Source organism: Sciurus vulgaris (genome assembly GCF_902686455.1).
Source record: "Sciurus vulgaris genome assembly, chromosome: 9".
Taxonomy (NCBI): domain Eukaryota; kingdom Metazoa; phylum Chordata; class Mammalia; order Rodentia; family Sciuridae; genus Sciurus; species Sciurus vulgaris.
The window spans coordinates 23,730,621-23,752,292 of record NC_136469.1 but is presented as its reverse complement, the minus strand read 5'-3'; positions in this window follow the sequence as shown (position 1 = coordinate 23,752,292).

Below are 21,672 nucleotides of genomic sequence, written 5' to 3'. Positions count from 1 at the left end.
CTGCTTCCAGCTAGCTTGCACACTCAGCAGCACTGCTTTCGTACCTTGGAGAATTGTTCTTTACGTACAAAAGGAGAGGGTTTGAATATGCAGTCTTTAACTGCTCTCACAGATTTCAGATACCATAATTTTTAATTTTTTCAGAGAGAAGCACATGAGATTCTATCCATTTAGGATCTCTTAGTTTTTGTGGTATCACCAAATTATTTACAAAGATCCAAGTAACAGTTCCTATGGCAAATACTATTGATTCCCACTCGCAATGGTCTGAATGTTCGTGCCTCTCCCCAGATTTACTTGTTGAAACTTGGTGAGGGATGTGACGGTGTTAGGAGGTGGGGCCTTGGGAAGTAATCAGGCCCTGAGTGTGGGTTGGTTAGGACTGGGGTTCACAATGAAGGTCCAAGGGAGCTTGGCTGCCTCTTTTGCTAAGTGAAGATATAGCCAGGGGGCACCATCTGTGAACCAGAAAATGGGTTCTCACTAGATGATGAATTTGCCCGTATCTTGTTCTTGGAATCTCCAGCCTCCAGGACTTTGAGAAATATATTCCTGTTGTTCATAAATTATAGGCTCTGGTATTGTGTTTTAACAATCTGAATAAAATAAGTCACTATTCAATTTCTATTTTCCCCTTCTTCCTTACTAAGAGAGCCCTGGTTTAATGTGTGCTAATAGTCTGCCCAGCTAAAATAATGTATTTTCTGACGCCCTTGCTAATGAGATCATGGGATAGAAGTAGAAGTTGCTGGATGAGGCCTCTAATAAAGCTTTTTAAAAAGAAACCAGACTCCCAAGACAACAAAAAGACAAGCTACGGAGAGGAAATATTTGCAAAAGACATGTCTTACAAAAGACTGCTGCCCGAAATATACAAAGAACTCTTAAAACTCAACAATAAGAACAACCTGATCTACAAAAGGGCAAAAGACCTAACAGACACCTCACCAAAGGAGATATACAGATGGTGAAGAAGCATATGAAAACATGTTCAAAGTCACATGGTCATCAGGGAATTACAAATTAAAATAGTGAGGCACCTACAAGAAAGGCCAAAATCCAGACCACGGACAAGACCACATGCCAACGCAGACATGGAACTACAGGAAATTTCATCCGTTGCTGGCGCTAGCCACAAAATGGTTTAGGCACTTTGGAAGATAGTTTAGAAGTTTCTTATGAAACTAAACATGCCTTTAATCCTGTGATACAGCACTCAGGCTCCTGGATATTAACCCAAATCATTTACAAACCCATGTCCACACAAAATCCTGCGCAGATATTTATAACAGCTTTATTCAAAATTGCCATGAACGTCCTTCAGTAGGTAAATGGGTTAATAAACTGTGATCAATCCAGACAATGGAATATTATTTACTGCTAAAAAGAAAGGAGCTGGGCTGGATAGATAGCTCAGTCGGTAGAGTGCTTGCCTTGCAAACACAAGGCCCTGGGTTCAATCCCCAGCACCGCAAAAAAAAAAAAAAAAAGAAAGGAGCTAACAAACCCTGAAAAGACATGGAGGAACCTTCAGTGCATATCATGCAGTGAAAGGCGGCAGTCTAAAAAGGGTACGCAGTGTATGATTTCACCCAAATGACATTCTGGAAAAAGACAGAACTATGCAGACAGTACAAAGATCAGTGGTTAGCAGGAGTGGGAGTGGAGGTGGGAAGAGGTTGGAGCACAGATTTCAAGGGCAGTGAATCTATTTGCATGATACCGTAGTGGCAGATCGGCATCAGGGTACATTTGTCAAAATCCATGGTAGATACAACACCTGCCATGAGTGAACCCTAATGTGAGCTGTGGACTTTGGATAGCAACAATATGCCAATGTAGATTCAAAAGTTGTAACAATGAGCCACTGTGGTGTGAAATGTGGGTAAGGGGAGATGCTGGGTGGGGGATGGGCAACATGTGGAAAATCAGTACTTTCTGCTCAATTTTGTTGTGAAACCAAAATTGCTCTGAAAAAATAAAGTCTATTTTTGAAAATTTTAAAACACCTGGGAATATTAATATAAAATATTTTGTATCCTCTTTTCAAAGAAAATGCCAACTTTGGGGAGAAAAAAAAAAGAGTGTAGACTCATCTGGCAGATGCATTTTATTCTTGGTCTTTCTGTTCTTCTTCCTGGAACTCAGACAAGATGCTAGGATGGAGCAGCCATTATGTGATTATAAGGCAAAGAGCTTGACTGAGCAGAAAAGTGTAAGGAGCCCGGATCCATGTATGGGTTTCTTAGGGCTGCTGTAACCAAGTTCCATAAACGGGCTGGCTCAAGACAACAGAAATTTGTTCTCTCACAGTTCTGGAGAAATCCAAAACCAAAGTGTCTGAAGGGCAATGCTGTCTTCAAACCCTCTAAGCGAGGGTTCTTCTTTCTCCCATAGAAGGTAGCCCCCAGGTGTGCCTGGCTCATCAAAACATGACTCTAGTCTCTGCCTCCAAGTTCAAGTAGCCATCTCCTGTGTATCCCTAGATTCCATCGTCTTATGAGAACATGTCATACTGGATTAGGGCTCACCCTGCTGACCTCATCCTAACATAGTTATATCTGCAAAAGACTCTGTTTTCAACAAAGGTAACATGGACAGGTACTGGGAACTGGGACTCCAACTTATCTTATCTTTGTACAGGGGAGGGGGGCGCATGATTCATCCCCAAACAGTCCCCGATGGCATTCTGAGCCACTTTGCCACATTTGTATTTTCTACCTTTGAACTAATTACAGGAGCAAAATAAAGGTCCCTGCTGGATTAAAATTCTGCTCATTCACAATAGAATTCACTTTCTTATTCATGCAGTAACTTCCAAATGCGGACTCCAGAAATTTAAGAACTACCAGCCACGTGGAACCTGTCTGTTCAGAGGACAGTTGGTAAGTTTTTAAAAACAGAGACCATTATTCTCTTCCTTGGGAGTGGTACTGGGTGGGTGGGGACTTCTGCTCAGCTAAGATTTTGGTAGTTATAATTTAAAGATCAAATCTGTTTTCAAAATAACGTTTGCCAGATACTGAAAAGGTCAGTGGATGTGTATTTAGAGCCAAATTTAAGTCCTAATCCTGCCCTAGACTCACACCCGTCTCAGATATATCTTCATTAGTCACCACTACATACCTCAGTGAATGAGGATATAAATGCAGCTTTTGTGCTTTTATTACCAGAAGCAGAGTGGACTTGTCCAACACAATCATGTTCAATTTTATGATACTATCTTTCTGCCAGGTGTAGGACTTGGAAACATATGTAGCCAGAAAACACTTTAAGCAGCCAACACTGAAATGTGTCTTAGGTTTGAGAGAGTTGCTGGGAGTTCTTAGACCATTTTTGTGGCGTCCATACGGGGAACATAACCATGATTCATTCAGTTTATTTATGGGCTACAGTAGTGAGCCCAAGCAATTGATTCCATTATCTCTGTTAGTCAGAGAGCCCTGAAATGTTCACTCCACTGCTTGGTGGGCTCAGAAAAAGCTGACATCTTAGTAAACAGATATTCCCATCACTTCCCCTTAGGAAAAGTGAGGGCTAAGATGATAGTGTGGGCTTTTTATCTGTTCTTTCTTTTTTAAAAAGGTATTCATTGAATGCTACCTTGTGCCAGATTAATGGCAGGAGATTAAACAAAGACACTATCCCTACTTCAACTGCTACTGCTCTGTAGCAGTTTAGCTACAGAGATAGACAAACCAACAGAAAATCAAAAAGGTAATAGTGCTGGGTCTGGCTTAATAATGGGGTGTTAGGGAAGAACACAAGCAGAAAATTAATGGTTTTGGGGGAAGGTCAGGTTGAAGTTCCTGCTGACACTTGTGTTGAAAGTGAGGCCTAGGATACATTCTCCAGGAGACTGTCACGGGAGAGGCAAGAGCACGTGCAAAGGCCTGGACGTGAGGCAGCACATAGCAATTTCAGGGCCCTGCATGGAATTGGTGTGGTGGGCTCTGTGGCTATGCGATGGGAAAGTCAACAAAATGTATGAAATGTGGTTTATTAACATGAAGGTGTTGGAGAGTCAGGGAAAGGTTTTGAGTCAGACACTTACATGATCAGGTCTGTTTCAGAAAATAACTTTCAGTACACAGAAGGGACAAGCACAGGACAAGGAGAGGGAGTCAGCTGTGGAACTCTAAGAGGAGGACTCGACAGAAGAGGAGACCCATCTATGAATGAAACTGACAGCACTTATGAGTTGTAAGTAATGGGGTACACTGGGAATAGCAGACACCCAAAGATAGCACTAAGATTTATAGTATTTATGGCACATGTATAGGGGTTAGAAATTAGGACTCATTGGTAAAGTGCTTGCCTTGCAAGCACAAGACCATGGGTTCGATTCCCAGCACCACAAAAAAAGAAAAGAAAAAAAAAAAAAGAAATTAGGACTCATGATGAAAATAGTTAATTCTCTAGTACCAATATTTAAAATCCATATTCACTGAGGCAGAAGATTTGTAAGTTCCAGACCAGCCTGGGCAACTTAGTGAGACCCTGTCTCAAAATAAAAAATTAAAAGGGCTGGGGGATGTAGCTCAGTGGTAAAACACCCTTGGGTTCAATCCCCAGGACCAAAATAAAATAAAATAAAACTCCATATTTGTACATTTAATAAAGTAACTGAATTCTGACCCTAATCAAATTTCTGATGTAATAACACATTTAAAATTCCAACATGAAAATAAAATTTAGAAACTAGATATGAACAGGGATAAATGAAGAGACAAAGATGTGTGGCATAAGAAAGTTGTCATACATAAATCAATAATTCTCAATTATTTTCATCTTTTAGTTTCCTTTAGAGTAGTACCCTCGCCCCGCCCTCAATTTCAGTCATTGGTCCATATAACCCTGTTTTCTATTTTGTCAAAAATTATTAAAAAAAAAAAAAGTGGTATATTGGAACCAAAAGGAGCTTTAGAGAGAGTAAAATATGGAGTCTCTAAGTTGGAACTATTGCATAACAACAATAAAACATTTTAAAGATAAAAAATACTCAGAATGCCATTATGCTAAACGACAGTAGATGAAATGTAAAGATTACATGTTTGTTTACTATTATAAGCAGGCAGGTCTTGAACATGGAATTTTGTGGATTAAATGAGGCAGTACTTCTAAATCATTAAGCACAGTTCTAAATGATACCTAAAGCAACAGAGACTATCACCCAAACTCATTCTCTACTTTGGTCTGGGCACAATTCTAGTCCAACTAGACTATGTTTCCCAGCCTTCTTTGCAGTTAGGAGTAGCCATGTGACTCTAGTCACCAAACATACTAGAGTAGAAATGAGTGTGGGTTCCCACCTGACCCTATGGTACAGCATGAATTCCTCTGTCCCCTTTGAAAAGCTGAACCCAGCCATGATTGCAGCGTAAAGACAATGCCCTAGTATGAGAAAAAACTGAAGGAGCCTAGATCCCTGGGTGACCACGTGGAACAGAATTGCTCACCTCTGTACCCTGGACTGATGAGAAAGAAAATAATGTTTTTGTCCTTTAAACCACTATATTGCCGGGTATCTGTTACATCAGGTTCACCTTTGCCCAAAATAATAGTTTCTTTTTCCTGCTCTTCTCCAATATAACTATTTCATTTTTGCATTGTTATCCTTCATGGGTATAAATATTTTAAATAGCTACAGTCACAGTGTATGTGTTATCTTGTACTCTGCTAATTTCATTTCTCATATCACAACCATGTTCCAAGATTCAAAATTGTCTTCAATTATTTATCTTAAAACAAAAGAATGAAATTGCTCAGAGGAGATTGGAGCAATAAAAATAAGCTTCGATTTTACTTTGAGATCCTCCCTGTCTATAATGACTGTGGCATCATCAGTCATATGTACTGATTAGAAGATGCTGGAGTTGGAGACTTCTTGTCATATAGAAAAGAAATTTGAAGCCCAGTTTTGCAGGAGCTGACCCTTCTGGTTGGACCACTCATAACCTGACTACTCCTCTCCCAACAATTACTCTCTTCCTAAAACAGCCTTACTTCCTAAGTGGAAGTTGAGATCATCCTAAAAACATCAAGAACTTTCCTGAAGCGCAAATGCCCCATTGTGATTCTTCCCTTTGTAGGAGAACAATATGCTTTTGATATTCTGACACCTGCAATATTTGTGATGTTGTATCCTGGAGAAGCTTAGCAAGAAATTTGTCAGTGTAGTATCATTTTGAACTGATAAAAGTTATTAAATTGCTATAAGATGGCAATTTAAAGAAGAAAATGGAGTGCAGAAAACATTGGATTGGAAGGTAGTTGGTCCTTTTGAAAAATGAAATAAACTAAGTAACCCATTTTCAAATCAGTTTTAAAAAATTGATTAAGCACCTACAATATGTAAAACACTCTCTCAAGTTCCATCTCTCGTCTGTATGCAGGTTGTAGTCACTGTTTTTACAACTGGTGAGCATGACAGATGTAAAACTAACTAATAAAAACTTATGGTCAAGGGCTGGGGATGTGGCTCAGTGGTAGAGGGCTTGCCTAGCATGGGGGAAGCTCTGAGTTCAGTTCTCAGCACCACATAAAAATAAATAAAGACTCAGCAACAACTAATAAAAATGCTGAAGTAAAATGGGCTAACACTTCCATAAGCAAATTGCATTTGGCATCTTGGAAGGAGGAATTAATTTAATACATTTTGAAAAAGAAAGAAAGGAGAGGAGAATCCAATTGTACAGAATTAAAATCCTACCATTTCCCTCACCTCTGCTATTTCTCAGCCTCTGAAAGTCACCTTCCTCTAGTAGATTAGAGGAAAAGGATGTTTGCCTCACATTTGCTTCTGAGTCAACTTCTTTTACAGCTGCTCTTATGGGTCACCTGCTCCTATCCATTGGCTTCAGCTTGGCCATGGTTGTCCATCCATCCTGGTGCCATCTGGATGATCTGAGATTCCTTTTCTCATTGTATGATAATGCTATCCAGGGAAGGCTATGTCATATCTCTTGTGGTTTCTCTTCACTTCCCCACAACAACAATAACCCAGAGTTTGTGCATATCAAACAGACTTAAAGGATGGGTGAAGATTTATAGTAAGTCCTCTATGGGTGTCCTCATGGAAATATTCCAATTCCTAACCTTGCTCCCTTGCTTGAAGTCCTCTTTAAAAAATGCTTAGTTCTTCAGCTCTCCCAATGCAAATCCTTACTCCTTTTGTATAAATCTCAACGTTGACCCTGGGCCCCCACTCAGATAATTAAAAAGGTACAATAGCCATAGCAAGATATTTTTTAAATTGGGAGTATAATGGATTGGATATCAGGTGTCCCTCAAAATCTCCTGCACTAATGCAGGAATGTTCAGAGGGGCAGTTCTTAAATTATAAGAGATATAACCTAATAAGTGGATTAATCCATTTGGTACATATATAATCTTAATGGAATAAATATGGATGTGTGTATACAGGCACACATACACACACACACACACACACACACACACACACACATATAATATAGACAGGTAGGTCATGGCTGGAGGAAGTAGATTAGTGGGGACATGCCAGGCCTTTATATTTTGTCACTGGCACCTCACTTTCTTTCTGCTTCCTGGCTGCCATGAGGTGAGCAGCTTTTCTCTGCCACACCCTTCTGCTATGATGTCCTTCCTCACCTTGGGACAAGAGCAATGGAGCCAGCCCACCATGTACTGAACCTCTGAAACCTTAAGCCAAAATAAGCTTTTCTTCCAAGTAGTTCTTGTCAGGCATTGTGGTCACAGGAACACAAAGCTGACTAACATAAGACAGCCAAGATGGGCTTTGCGTTGCAAGTTAAAAGTCTCTTGAAATCTCTGTGCAAGTCCAACGTGAGCCTCTGCATCCTCATCGTTCTTGGAGACTTCTCAGTAGGTAACGGTTGAACTAAACATATCCCACACACTTTTCTAATAGCAACATTATTTTTCATTCTGTGAATACTGTGCATTCTAAATCTACATTCCTAAAGAAGGTAAACTTACTTCTAATAGTGAAGTTGTCTACCTAAATTCCTCTGCCCACTGTAGAAATAACACTTTACAAGATTATGCCAAAAGAAATTAGGGTTTCTTTTTCTTACTTCCCGGCAGAGGTTTACCTGTGCTTCAGAAATAAAACCTACTATAGTATGTTGCAAAGCAAAGGAACCATTGGCCTTGATGGTCCACATTAGTTACATGAAGATGAAGAAGCTTTGTTCCTTTGGGTCAGTTTGGATTCATGGGCAGGCTTCCTCCTTTCAATAATCTCCATTATGGAGAGGGAGATGGCAGAGGATACCAATAGATGGGCCAGTAATGGTGCATTGTGCCTGATGTATGATGATCCTACATGTCCTTACTCTCAGAAATGTCCATGGACCATAGAACACCCATGGTGCTTAATATTCATACCCATAAGAATTAGAAACATGATTTAAGTCTGCCCACTCAGAGGCCTCTCCAGGACTTTTTTTTTTTTTTTTTTTAATTTGGTACTGGGGATTGAACCCAGGAGCACTTTGCCACTGAGCTACATTCCCAGTCTTTTTTTTTTTTTTTTTTTTTTTTTTTTTTTTTTTTTTTTTTTTTTTTTTTTGTTTGATACGAGCTCTTGCTAGGATCTTGCTTAATTGCTGAGGCTGTCCTTGAACTTGCAACACTCCTGTCTCAGCCTCCTGAGTTTCTGGGATTACAGGAGTGCACCACTGTGCCCAGCTCTCTCCAGGATTTTTCAAAATCTAAAATTGGATAAGAAAAGCCCTTTTGCTCTAAGGTGAAGAAAAACCAGAAAGGGGAAAGTCTATTTTCCCCCATGAAGAAAGAGACTCTTTTCATAGTAAAATTGAGTAAAACCAACATGGATAGAAGAAATGAGATTCAGAACACTGTGCTATTGGTGTTTGAGTGTCTGGCTCCAATTACAGAAGCCTTGAAATTGCTGTAGTTCCTGAGAACCATACTTCAGTTCTCTGAGTTATTCCAGTATACTTTCAATTGAATTCAGAGTTTACTTAGACTGGATTTGAATTGAGTTTCTTTTCTTGCAAACATAGCAGTCTGAGGATTATACCCTGTTCAGACCAAATCACCTTCCCTGAGGAAGGAAATACAAATAGAAGAAATTACCCTTTCAGGAAATACAAGCAAATCTTGCATATGCAAATCAGGAATTCCTTCTCTGGTCAGGATAGTATCCTATAGATAGCCAAAAGTGACTCTTAGAAAACAAATTTTTAATATGCTTCCACAAATTCTACATATCCTTAGTCAACCAGTTGCTAAACAGAGTTCTGTAGAAGGCCCTGCCCAGTCCTGCTGGGCCCAGTGCCACCTACATACTGAACCAATTGCATATGCCACAAGCTTGTCTTCAGAACATAATTGCAATACATTTATGCATGTGATCTCTAGTAATTGTTGGGAAATCTGTGGTTGATGAAGCAAAATGGTAAGGTGGCCAACCAAGAAATTACACTTGGAATCAGATCTTATCCATGTAATAAAACTTACTAAAGGCTTTCTTCTCTTTTCCCTCCTCCTCCTTATTTCAGCTTTACAAAAAATCATGGTCTAGTTTTAAGGTGGTGTGGTTGATGAGACACTTCATAAGCCTCAGCTGGGAAGATATCCACTGATCTGAGATATCTAACCATGGACATATAGATTGCTACTGCCACCAACTCAGGCCTGTCCCCATGAAGAACAGGGGGGACCCAAGGAACTATATTCAACATACATCACCCAGCCTGATGTTTCCTTCTGCCTCCAAGACTAGCTTCAGTAGCATTTGTGTATCAGTTCACAGACTGACTCAGCCCTGTGAAGAAGTTCTTCAGAGCTACACAAATTAAGACACACAGGAAATCTGAGTTCAGTGACGTCTTTAGCAATGTCTAGCCTAGAGATAACTGGGTAACTTCTGGACATGCGGTTCACGGTCCTGTTTGTCAGTAGGAAGTCAAAAAGCTCAAACATCTACATTCTATGCCTTAACTACTATCATGTTTCAAAAGCAATGTGGGATATACAAGAGGACTTATTCAAGTTCAGTTTTACAAATGCCTAGTCTAAGATGCCAGAGAAGTCCACTTCCTCTGAAGTCGGTTCAAACTCCCATTCCCTATTTCCCACAGTAAAAGTCCAGTGCTCATCCCCAAATGTCTAGAAATTCCCAGGAGACTTCCCTCCTCCCCATCATTCCATTCAGAGTGTAGGCTCTGAATGCTGCCTACACTGATCACTTTAATTGATGGATCATCTCACCCCAGAACACATGCAGTCCCTATTTGGTACCACATTAACCCAAACATGGAACTCATTAAACTCACAGTATCAAGCATTCATACAACCCATTTCTGTTTAGAGCAGAATTCATTGAAGATTTGGGTAGTGAAGGTGGGGTTTGCCTCACAGAAATAAAAAGATCATAAAGCTGAAGGTTGCACAGTCTAGTTCTTAGAAGGGTTTAGGTTGTATGGCCCTGTTTCTCCTCCAGGTGCTCTCCCAGGATCCCTCTTCTCAGCTCTCCTGAAGTGGTATGTTTATTCTAGTGCCCTTTAGCTATAGCTCTTCTTTGTCCTGCACATGCCTTCATGGAGCTTACAGTATATTTTTCTGTTAGAGATTCTAGTTCCAGCTGGTAAGAATCCCCCTTTCCCCTCCTATTAGGCATAGAAAGAATCAAATCCTGAAACTGGAAGATTCTAGAACATGCTAGCTTTTTCCTGCATTAAGTTTCATGGGTTCTTATACTGGAATATAAAAGCTCTTAGCACACTTTCCATCTCTGCTGTCTAAAGAACATTGTAGGACTGGAGGTAGAGCATTTGCTTAGTATGCACAAGATCCTGGGTTCAATCCCCAGCACTGCAAACAAATAAAGAAAACTAAAGAACATTGCATTAGCCAGTTCATCTGCTGCAGGTAACTCCCATCAAGTAATGACATTGCTACTATACTCCTCAAAATTGATCTATAAGAATATTCATGTTCTTAATAATGTATAACAAATTAATTGAATCTCAAGTTAAATTAGAAAGACACATTTGCAAGGACAGAAGGGAAACTAGATTCCTTCCCACAGCAAAACATGTTGGATTTAAGAATTTAAATGACATCAGGAAACAGCTGGACTCCGGGTAGATGTTTTTGTCCTCTAAAGTGATTAATAACTATCATTTCGGACTTTGAAAAGGAATGGTTTTCCAATTCTGCAAGAAAATTCCTGTCAAATAAGTTGTTTATTTTTTCTTTTGCTATTCTTCTTCCCAGTGATATATAGGGAGGAAGCATGGCTCCTACTCTGGAGAGGATGAATAATGAATCTGGCCCCATGAACCATGATTGTAATTCTTCCCTTTGAATCTAGAAGGTCACTCGATTAGCTCTTCCTGAGCATTAAAGACTGGGGTTTTAATGGTGGGACATAAGCCCCAACTACCCAAAACCAATTCAAAAACCAAAGAAGCAGATGACAGGTGATTAGTCACCTTTCCTCCTCAGAATCAGGGAAGTGATGTCAACTGCAGCAGTATTTCTGGCTAGTGTCTGCTTGTGTCTGATCTCTGATTCCCTTCATCCCTGGAATATGCTTGGACGGACGTGTAGACTCAATGTGGGTCTCATTGCTCTCCAGCCCCAGTGATCTCCATGCCATTCCCCACGTACACCAGGCTGGTCCTGGTGTTGGAACCTTTGTCCTGTTGAAGATCTTGTCCCCACTTCACTCATGTCATCCACTCAGAAAGGCTTCCTCAAATAGGATCTTGTCACCCTTTGTCTTCTTCCCTGATTCATCTTTCTCCCCAAACTTATTGCTACCTGATACTTTATTATAAGCTGGTTGATTGTGTCCCCACTAGAAAGCCCCTGAGGTCAAGGACTTTGTTTAGTTCAGCACTCAATTCCGTGTGTCTAGAACAGTGACACTCACTTAGTGTATGGAATGAAGGAAGGAACGAATGAGAGACCTGGAAGAAATTCTGTAGCTTGATGGTGTAGAGCATGGACTTCAGAGACAGAAGACCCAGTTTCCAGTTCTGACTCCTCTTGAAGTTACTGCACCCAGCTCACAGAATTCACTATTGTACAGGTTTAATAAGGCAATATACGAAGTCATTTAGCAGGCTAAACATCATTGCTTTCGTATTTTTCCAGCCCTCTTATTTTACAGATAAGGAATCAGAGATAGGCTGAGGCAGAGGGATTGGGCCAGCATCTCTAACCATTTGCAGAGAAGGAAAAAAATTTCCCCATCATGAAAATGTCCTCAACAGGTCTCAACACCCTTAAAGACACAAATTCGCCTTGACTCACCAATTTTATTTCTGCAAATTCATCCTAAGGAAATAATCACTGATGTGAGCAAAGATTTAGCTACACAGATTTTTATCATAGCTTTATTTATAATAGCAAGAAATCAGAACTATACTAAGTGTCTAATAGGAAATTGATTTAATGAATTAAGTTACAGCCATATGGCATAATATTACATGGCAGTTTAGAATGAAATTGTAGAATAATAATTAATAACATGAGAAAAGGCCTGCATTTACTCAAATAAAAAATACTAACTTGCCAAAAGGTCTGCATAAATCAGGGTGAATTTTATTTTTCTCTTTGTGCTTCTCTGAATTTCCCATATTTCCTTTATAAATTGGAATTATTTCCATAACTGATTTTTTTTTTCTTTTTTTTTTTTTTTTGGTACCAGGTATTGGACTCAGAGGCACTTAACTACAGAGCCACATCCCCATCCCTTTTTAAATTTTTTTTATTTTGAGACAGGGTCTCCCTAAGTTGCTGAGGCTGGCTTTGAACTTGCAAGCCTCCTGCCTCAGCCTCCTGAGCCACTGGGCTTTTAGGGATGCACCACTGTGCCCAGCTTCCATAACTGATCTTTAAATTAAAAAAGAAAAAATAGCTTCTTAGCATTTTCATAATAAAGTGTTGCTACATTTTACAGGAAAACAATGAAGGGAGTCTAAACTTGAAAGAGTGTCCTGATCCTGATTGAATGAAATGCTCATCTCCTTTTCTAAATGTCATGGTTTTAAGTGAGCAGTCCCCTAAAGGCCTTGGCACACAGCAAATTCCAGAGTATTCTGGCTTCGTGACTGTGCATGGGTCTGAACATCGACATTAGTCTGTATTAGCACATTTAACTGATGACCTTAGCTATGCTGCATTTTTTAAGACCAAATTGACTTACAACATTACTCATTAGATTTAAGTACTAGAATGATTCATCATTTACAGTAAATCTATTAGATAGATTACACTGCAAAATTCACCATTGGCAGTGTGGCAGGCCTGCCTGGAAATTAAGAATGGGAAGGGAAATTGAAGGAGAGAGATTCCTATCCGTGATTTGAAATTTAAACTTAGATAGCTATGGCAAGCATCTGAGCCTCCGCCAAAGAGGACCAAGGCATCCGTCACATGTCTAAGATATTCCACTCTAATAATAGCGTCGGATCTCTTCTGGAATAGGCTAGGGCCTTGCTTCAGAAGGAAAAGTCCTGCCTGTTAAAATACTTTAAGGAGTATTTCCTTACCCTTTAAAAAGATATGCACAATATAACTTGGCTGCATATGTGATACATGTAATAATCGTTGAGTCTCTGTAGGTTAAATAGAGCCCCAAACCAACAGCGTGTTCAGCTGGGGGCCCTTGCTCAACAGATGTCATTCCACTAATAGCGAGTGAGCTCATCCTCAGTGTGGAAGGTTATTCATTTGGGAGAGAATAATGAAAGTGAGACAATCATTACGTCACCTTTTCCTGTACATTATCCTCCTCCACAGCTAACAAGGAAAACATGCTGCATGTTGTGAGCTAACTCACAGCCTTGCTTTCATGGATCTACGTGAAGGGAATCATGGGATAATTCTCTCCAAATTACTTTTTAATATATTAGTTGATAAATTTACACTTGGAGAGCTGGTCTTGGGACGGCTGCCACCTCCAGCTCAAGCATCATGACGTTGTGACCTGTGAGTCTCAGCCCTTCCCTCCCAGAGGCCTCGTCCCCTCTGGGCTGGGGTATCTCCTTGTCCTCGGGTGGCCATCCGGGAGACAGAGATGACTGTTTCTAGAAACACAAGGACTCCTGAATAATGGAGTGAACTTTTAAAATAATGCCCATGAGATCATATCTTTTTTTGTTTGAATGACTCATACCCATCAGACTGCAAGTTCAAGCTCTAAGTAAAATTAATTTATAGATAATATAGCAAAATGGGGCAAGGCTTTGTTATGTAATTTACATTATACACACATAAACACATAGCACACATGTATGCACACATTATATCTGTATTTATTAAAAACAAAAGCAATGTTCAAGAAATTGTTCTTTTTTATAAAGCACACACTTGCTAGTTAAGAACCTTCACTTATTACTGAAATTTATTGTAGCTGACCTCTAAATACAGTAATGACTCATCAACAAGCAATTTGTTAAATGTCTTTTAAAGATATTAGCTTTCTGCCAAGGGTTTAAATGGACTGTTTCTCATGTCTTGTTCATCTTTATAGAACAGAATCACAAAGGGATGAAAACATCTATTACCAATAGCCTTGATGAACGTGTCTGTAATTGGGCACATGGCACTGTGTCCTCAGTTTCCCCTCTGCCCCTGGAGCTTCCTGGAAGGTTTGGTGGCTGGGGAAATACTTGACCAATAATTAGAGCCTTTAGAACTCTAAATGTCCATTCTGCTCTTTCCTTGATCGGTCTCCGCCCCTATCTGCAGTCACCCCAGCGCACTTTGCGCAAAGAGTGCTGAAATGAAAATTGGAACTCTGGGAACCATCCCCAGGTCCACCACTTTCTCTCTCTCCATTCTTTGCAGGTTTCAGACTTCTCATTTATAACAGTGAAATAAAAATATCACAGATGGCAAAAAAAGAAAAAAAAAAATAATCCAAGAATGCACAGCACATACATGCTTAATAAATTTGACTAGTTTGGGACAAGCCACTGCATCTAGAACCACACTGGGACTTTCATGGGTCCTGGGCAATTTTACCTTCAAACCCCTTGCCCAATAAAAAGATATGAAAAATGATATTATATGATTGCATTGATATAATGATAAATAATGTATAGTTAAAATTTTCTTTAACTTGAGGGTTCATTTGTTTTTCTTCTAACCTTAAAGCAATAAAAATGTTTCCATGGGCCCCTAAAAGAATTGTGCACCCTTGGCACTATGCCAAATAATAAATCACTCCTGCTCGTATAATAAAATATCCCCTCCTGTATCACACTGTGCTCATTCCTCTCCATCCTGGATGGCTTTTGGTGGTAGTGTTCTCTCCCTCTCTCTCCCTTTCTTGCTGATTTTTTTTTTTCAGTGAGTATGGGTTGTCACTTTCCCATCTCACTAACTTTTCTTGGATTCTCCAACTTCGTGAGACAAGAAAAAACACTTAGAAATAGACACATAGAATCAGGCACAGCAGAACACGTCTGTAATCCCAGCAGCTCGGGAGGCTGAGGCAGGAGGATCCTCAGTTCAAAGCCAGCCTCAGCAACCTAGCAAAGCCCTAAGCTTATTGAGACCCTGTCTCTAAATAAAATATTAAAAAGGGCTAGGGATGTGGTTCAGTGGGTAAGTGCCCCTGGGTTCAATTCCTGGTACAAAAAAAATTTAAAATTTAAAAGAAATAAAAGGAAGAAAAAGAAATGGACATAAACTTGGAATGGACCTACCATTTGACCCAGCTATCCCACTCCTCGGCCTCTACCCAAAGGACTTAAAATCAGCACACTACAGAAATACAGCCACATCAATGTTCATAGCGGCTCAATTCACAATAGTCAGACTGTGGAAGCAACCTAGATGCCCTTCAATTGATAAATGGATAAAGAAACTGTGGTATATATATACAATGGAATATTACTCAGCTATAAAGAACAATAAAATTATGGCATTTGCAGGCAAATGGATGAAATTGGAGAATATCATGCTAAGTGAGATAAGCCAATCTCAAAAATCCAAAAGACGAATGATCTGGCTGATAAGCAAATGATGACACATAATGGGGGGTGGGAGGGGGGCAAGAATGGATGAAGGAGGGACTGTATAGAGGGAAAAGAGGGGTGGGAGGGGTGGGGGGGAGGAAAAAATAACGGAATGAATCAAACGTCATTACTCTATGTAAATGTATGAATATGCAAATGGTATGCTGTCACTCCATGTACAGAGACAACATGTATCCCATTTGTTTACAATAAAAATAAATTAAAAAAAAAAAAAAAAGGAATGGACCTAAATTCAGCGTTGAGCATGTTGAGAATTGTTCTAGGAGATAATGGACTGGTTTGAGTCTCTTCAGGCTGCTGTCCTCTGCTATGGCTGCAGACCCTTCTAAATAGCAGCCACTGCCAAGAGGAGAGGTATATGTGCTGAGGGATGTCTGGAACTGTGTGCACCAAATTTTAAGAGTGTTTTTTATTAACTAGTGCACCTTGGGTGATTTTTCTCTTCTGGGTGATTTCTTTATTTCTTGCATTTTAAAACTAAGCATGGGGCTGGGGATACAGCTCAGTTGGTAGAGTGCTTGACTTGCAAGCACAAGGCCCGGGGTTCAGTCCCCAGCACCAAAAAAAAAAAAAAAAAAAAAAAAAAAACTAAGCATGGTTTTTTTACAGAAATGATAGAAATATTAAAATCCAATTTGAAAAAGGATCGACTACTCCAATTTTCCAGAAGAGTTGCTGACCCAGATACTATTTATCCCTAGGTGGAGAAGTCACACCTCATCACACCCACGCCCTTAGACGGCACCCTCCCAGGCCAGCTCTGGCTAAGCACTGTGACTTACTTTGGCCAACGGATAATAGCAAATGCCCTGCAAGGAGGAGTTCAATTGAACTGCTCTTGAGATCATGTGTTGGGGTGGAGATTAGGCACATCTTCTGGAAGATTTTCCAGCTTCTCTTGGTCAACACAATGGGGGATGGAAGGGTTGTACTTTTTACTTTTTTATTTATTTATTTATTTATTTATTTATTTATTTATTTATTTATTTATTTTGGCTGTGGGCCTTTTTTTTTCTTTATTTTCTTCTTTTTTTTATGTGGTGCTGAGGATCAAACCCAGTGTCTCACATGCATGAGGCAAGCACTCTGCCACTGAGCTACAACCCCAGCCCCAGGGTTGTATTTTTAACACCTTTTTGATCTGCTATCACCTGAAAGTACAAAAGAACTTCTCTAAGTTCCTCAGTAATTAAAAAGGAGAAATTAACATACTGAGACACATTAAGTTGATTATTTTTCTCAGTGGGTGACCCTACACACACACACACACACACACACACACACACACACACACACAGTTTCTCTGACCCAGTTCACTATATAATCCTCCTTTGCCTTGTATCTATTTCTGTTGATGTTAGCTCAAGAATTCTGCCTCTGTAAAAATGGCTAACTAACCTTTTGCCCCTTTTTTCTCCTCTTCTATTAAATAGAGGACTTAGTTGGAAGCATTTCTTGGGTGCCGTTTTTTTCAGTTTTTCTCATGTGGGAAAAGTAGTTCAAAGCTTAATCAAAAATTATGCTTGTGTTGATATTTTTTAAGGTGGTGCCCTATCATTGCATTGCCTAAATATCTTTCCTTTTGTGTTTTATATATTTAAGACCAAGGTTTTATCATTTTCTTTTCTTCCAAGGAAGAAAGCAAAGGATTCTGAAGGATTTAGAATCAGAATCTGTACGAGAGTACAGGAGATTTGCATTCTACGGACATTATAGCAAGTGAGAAGTGGTTCCTGGTGAGGCTAAGAAGTCCACTACCTGGGTCTGCACAAACTCTCCAGCCCCAGGCTGGGTGGGGTGGGAACCCCGGAGAAGTGTGAGCATCCTGAAAGTCAACTGCAACCTACCTCCCACCAACCGCTGTCCTGTGGGAACGTAGACTTGGTCTGGCCAGATTGGCGACTTTTCCCTGAAAAGCTGCAAATCAAGAATTTTGTGTGAAATTTCTCCATTAAAAAAGTTGTCCACTAATTCAATTTTAAAACAAAACACTGTGTGGGCAGCACGTGGGCAGGCCAAATCAAGGCTGCATGCAGGCCCGGTTTGGCCTCAGTTTGTTATGTCTGCTTCACATTATAAATTCTCTTACAATTTAAAAACACCTGACATATTTATAAAGATTTACGTATCTTACAGAGGAAAAAAAAAAAAAAACCTGAAGACGCCTTCTTGTACATAAATTTTGAAGACGGAAGCCAGCCATGCTAGTCATTCAACACTACAGGGCAAAGTAACTTCTCGATAGGATTTTCCTTCTAATTCATTCATAGTTTTACTTCTTGATAGGATTTTCATTTTTAATTCATTCCTAGTTTTGATATCACATAGATTCAATCTGAATTACACGTCCATCAAGTCCTATTTTCTAGGATCCAGTCTCTATTTGTGAAACCAAGGGAAAACCTGAATAAACCCTTTAGCTTAATTTGCTTTATGTTAAGCTAGAGGGGTTATTCAGGTTTGTCACCAATTTTAGAGGTCACACAGTTAAGCAGTATAGTCCCGTCTTGTTGTCAATGACATCTCTGATGTATGGTCACCATAATAACAATTGTTTGAGTAGTTTTTCAGGAACTTGGAAGCTATTTATGTGTATTTCAAATTGGTTGAAACCACCGACAAGTCACCGTGCCTGAGCAGGTGTCCAGGGGATAACCTTTTAATATCAGAGGGCCCGAAACTCCACCCTCAGATCGCAGGCAACACCACTGCCATATTCTGCCCTCCATCCTATGAGCCAAGAAGTTTGAGTATGCATGCGCAGACCACCACACATGCTGCCCATCACTTCACCTTTCCTTAGCTCTTTTCTCTGTATGTCAGACCACCATGCTTCTTCATAAACACCCCTACACTTATTCTCAGGAAGGTGGATTTAAAGTGTACTGTCCCCCACCTTCTCCACTGGTACCTCCTTGTTGAACTGTCTCTGCTCCAAACATTTGGAGTTCAGTGACTGATGGGCTGTAGCAGGGGCGCCATATGAATCTGATTTCGAGGTATGGTAACATTAGCATTCCCCTCTAACACTACATACAATACTATTCCGTAACAAAAAAGGCCCCTGAAAAAGATTAGTTTGGATTCCTACAGGATGGCTGGAAATATCATTTTCAGTTGTGACCATCAACAGAGTAAAATGCATGGATCCTTTTCTTTGTATCAAAATAAATTTATACTCACCATATGTAGACACTGTTTGCTTTTGTAGCATCTTTCCGAAACATACCATACATGTGGAAATGTGCACAAATTAGGAAAGTACATCTAGATGAGTTTCACAGTGTAAGCAACACTCAACTCCAAAACAAAATAAACAAACAAACAAAAAAAGGACCATCAAATAATTAACCAGAAAATTTGAGATATTACTCTTAAACTTGGAATGGTAGAACTGGGACTGTTTATAGCATACCTTGACTGCCTAAGAGGCAGGAACCACCCTCTATGGGATAATTAAGTTTGTATTTATTACTTTCTTTAATTTTCTACACTTATTAAACTGATCATTTTTTAAGCAAAGACAGCTTTTTTTAACTGAGAACGCTCATTTCCTCAGGGATGTTATAATCATCATAGACCCTCAAATGAAAAAGAGAAAAGCAGGAACATAATATTGGCTTTGCATTTCATCCTCTAATACTGAATTCTTTTTTAAATCTATCACCCAAAGTGAAAATTAGGTAGTCAGAACCAAATTTAAGCTGGGTACAGTAGTTCACACTTGTAATACCAGGAGACTGAGGCAGGAAGACAGCAAGCCTGAGGCTAGCCTGAGCAACTTAGGGACACTCTGTCTCAATATAAAAATTTTAAAAATGGCTGGCTGGCTGGGGATGGAGATCACTGGTAGAGTGTCCCTGGGATCAATCCCCAGTCCTGAAAAGAAAAAAAAAAAAAAAAAAAACCCTTGAAGCCTATTTTTCAAACATTATTAGCTCATTCAAAGAATGATTAAAATATCTTTCTCTTAACTTAAAAACAAACGAAGTGGTGTTTCGTTTATGCAGTGAACTTTGGTCCCAGCTCTTTGAGTTATGATATAAGGCATATGTATGTATTTAGGTAGAATTTGTAAACTGAATAACCCCAAAATGAGTAAAGCTCCTTTTGACTTCAAAAGTGAAAACTTTAGAAAAAATACATAGAAAAAAATAGAAATATACATAGAAAAAAATACATCACACTTGTTAGAAAACAAGTTATAGGGCTGGGTTGTGGCTCAGTGGTGGAGCGCTTGCCTAGCATGTGTGAGGCACTGGGTTTGACTCACAGCACAGCATATAAATAAGTAAAATGAAGGTTCATCAACAACCTAAAAAATTTTAAAAAAAAAGAAAAAGAAAAAGAAAACAAGTTATAACAGAAACAGAATGCTCAGAATATCAAAACAAGTTGACCATCAAATATTGAAATAAATGTATCTGGAGTTCAATGAAAAACAAGGTAAAAAAAAGGAACCATGCTATATTATTCTCATGGAATAAATGAAAAAAAAATGTAAAAGCTAATACCCTATGCCAACTGGGATTTATTCCTGAAATGCAAGGATGGTTGGACACAAAAATCAGCCAACTGTCATATACCACACTAACAGAATGGGGGGGGGGGGAACCACCTTGTACATGCAGAAAAATGACAAAATTCAACACCCTTTCACAATAAGAACACTTAACAAACTAAGGATAGAAGGAAACTTCATGGCAATAAAGATTTGAGAAGCCCACAGCTAACACCCTCAGAGGGGAAAGTCTGAAATCATTTTCTCTTAGATCAAGAATATGAGGGGACTTTAGAACATCAGCCATGGCCCCCTTCTTCCTGCCAGGAGAAGTCTGTTTTATACCTTTAAATAAAACTTGCTTAATATGCTTGCCTTGGTGTGCTTCTCTAGTGTTCAATCTTCAACATTAGAAGGAGCAGAACTTAAAAAAAATAAAAATTAAAATTAAAAAAAAAAAAAAAAAAAAAGAAGGAGCAGAACTTGTCACCGGTAAACGGCGGTATCAGATTTGGAGGTCCCACCGAGATCTACGCCAAGAAGCATCCACCCCCAGATGATTTTACAACCTGCTCTTCCCCAACCAGACTTCTACCTTGGACCCCTCGATTGACCCGATTTTTTTAAAAAAGCAACTCCAAACTGCTTGCCCCTCGCTGCCCCCTTTCAGCTTCGAAGCAGCCAAAACGATCGGCGCCCCCTTTCATTTCCTTAACAAGCAGTTAGGAGTTCCTAAAGCTAAAGGGGGAATGAAGCCAGAATTAAGGAGAGGTAGTTAGTGTAGAAATAGGGGATCAGGTCAATTTAAGGAAATGAAGCTATGAAGCCATCTGCCTCTGGAAGTTGGAGACTGCCCCTGGAAGAATGGAATGTCAAGGATCTCCAGAGCCCAATGATTACCAAATTTACCTGCCTTTATCAAGGACTACAAGCAAGGAGCTGCTAATTAATGCCCCCTGGGCCCTTACCTGCCTGAATCACCTTGGCCCTCCCCCTGCCCATGGCTTTTCACTTAATGCAAAACCAGGCCTAGTCACATAGGCAGGAAGGAGAGATAAGGGGGAGAGAACTGGAGAACAAAAGAGACTTTAACCTATAAAAGATGTAGGGTGCGCTCACTTCTTGGGACTTTAGAACATC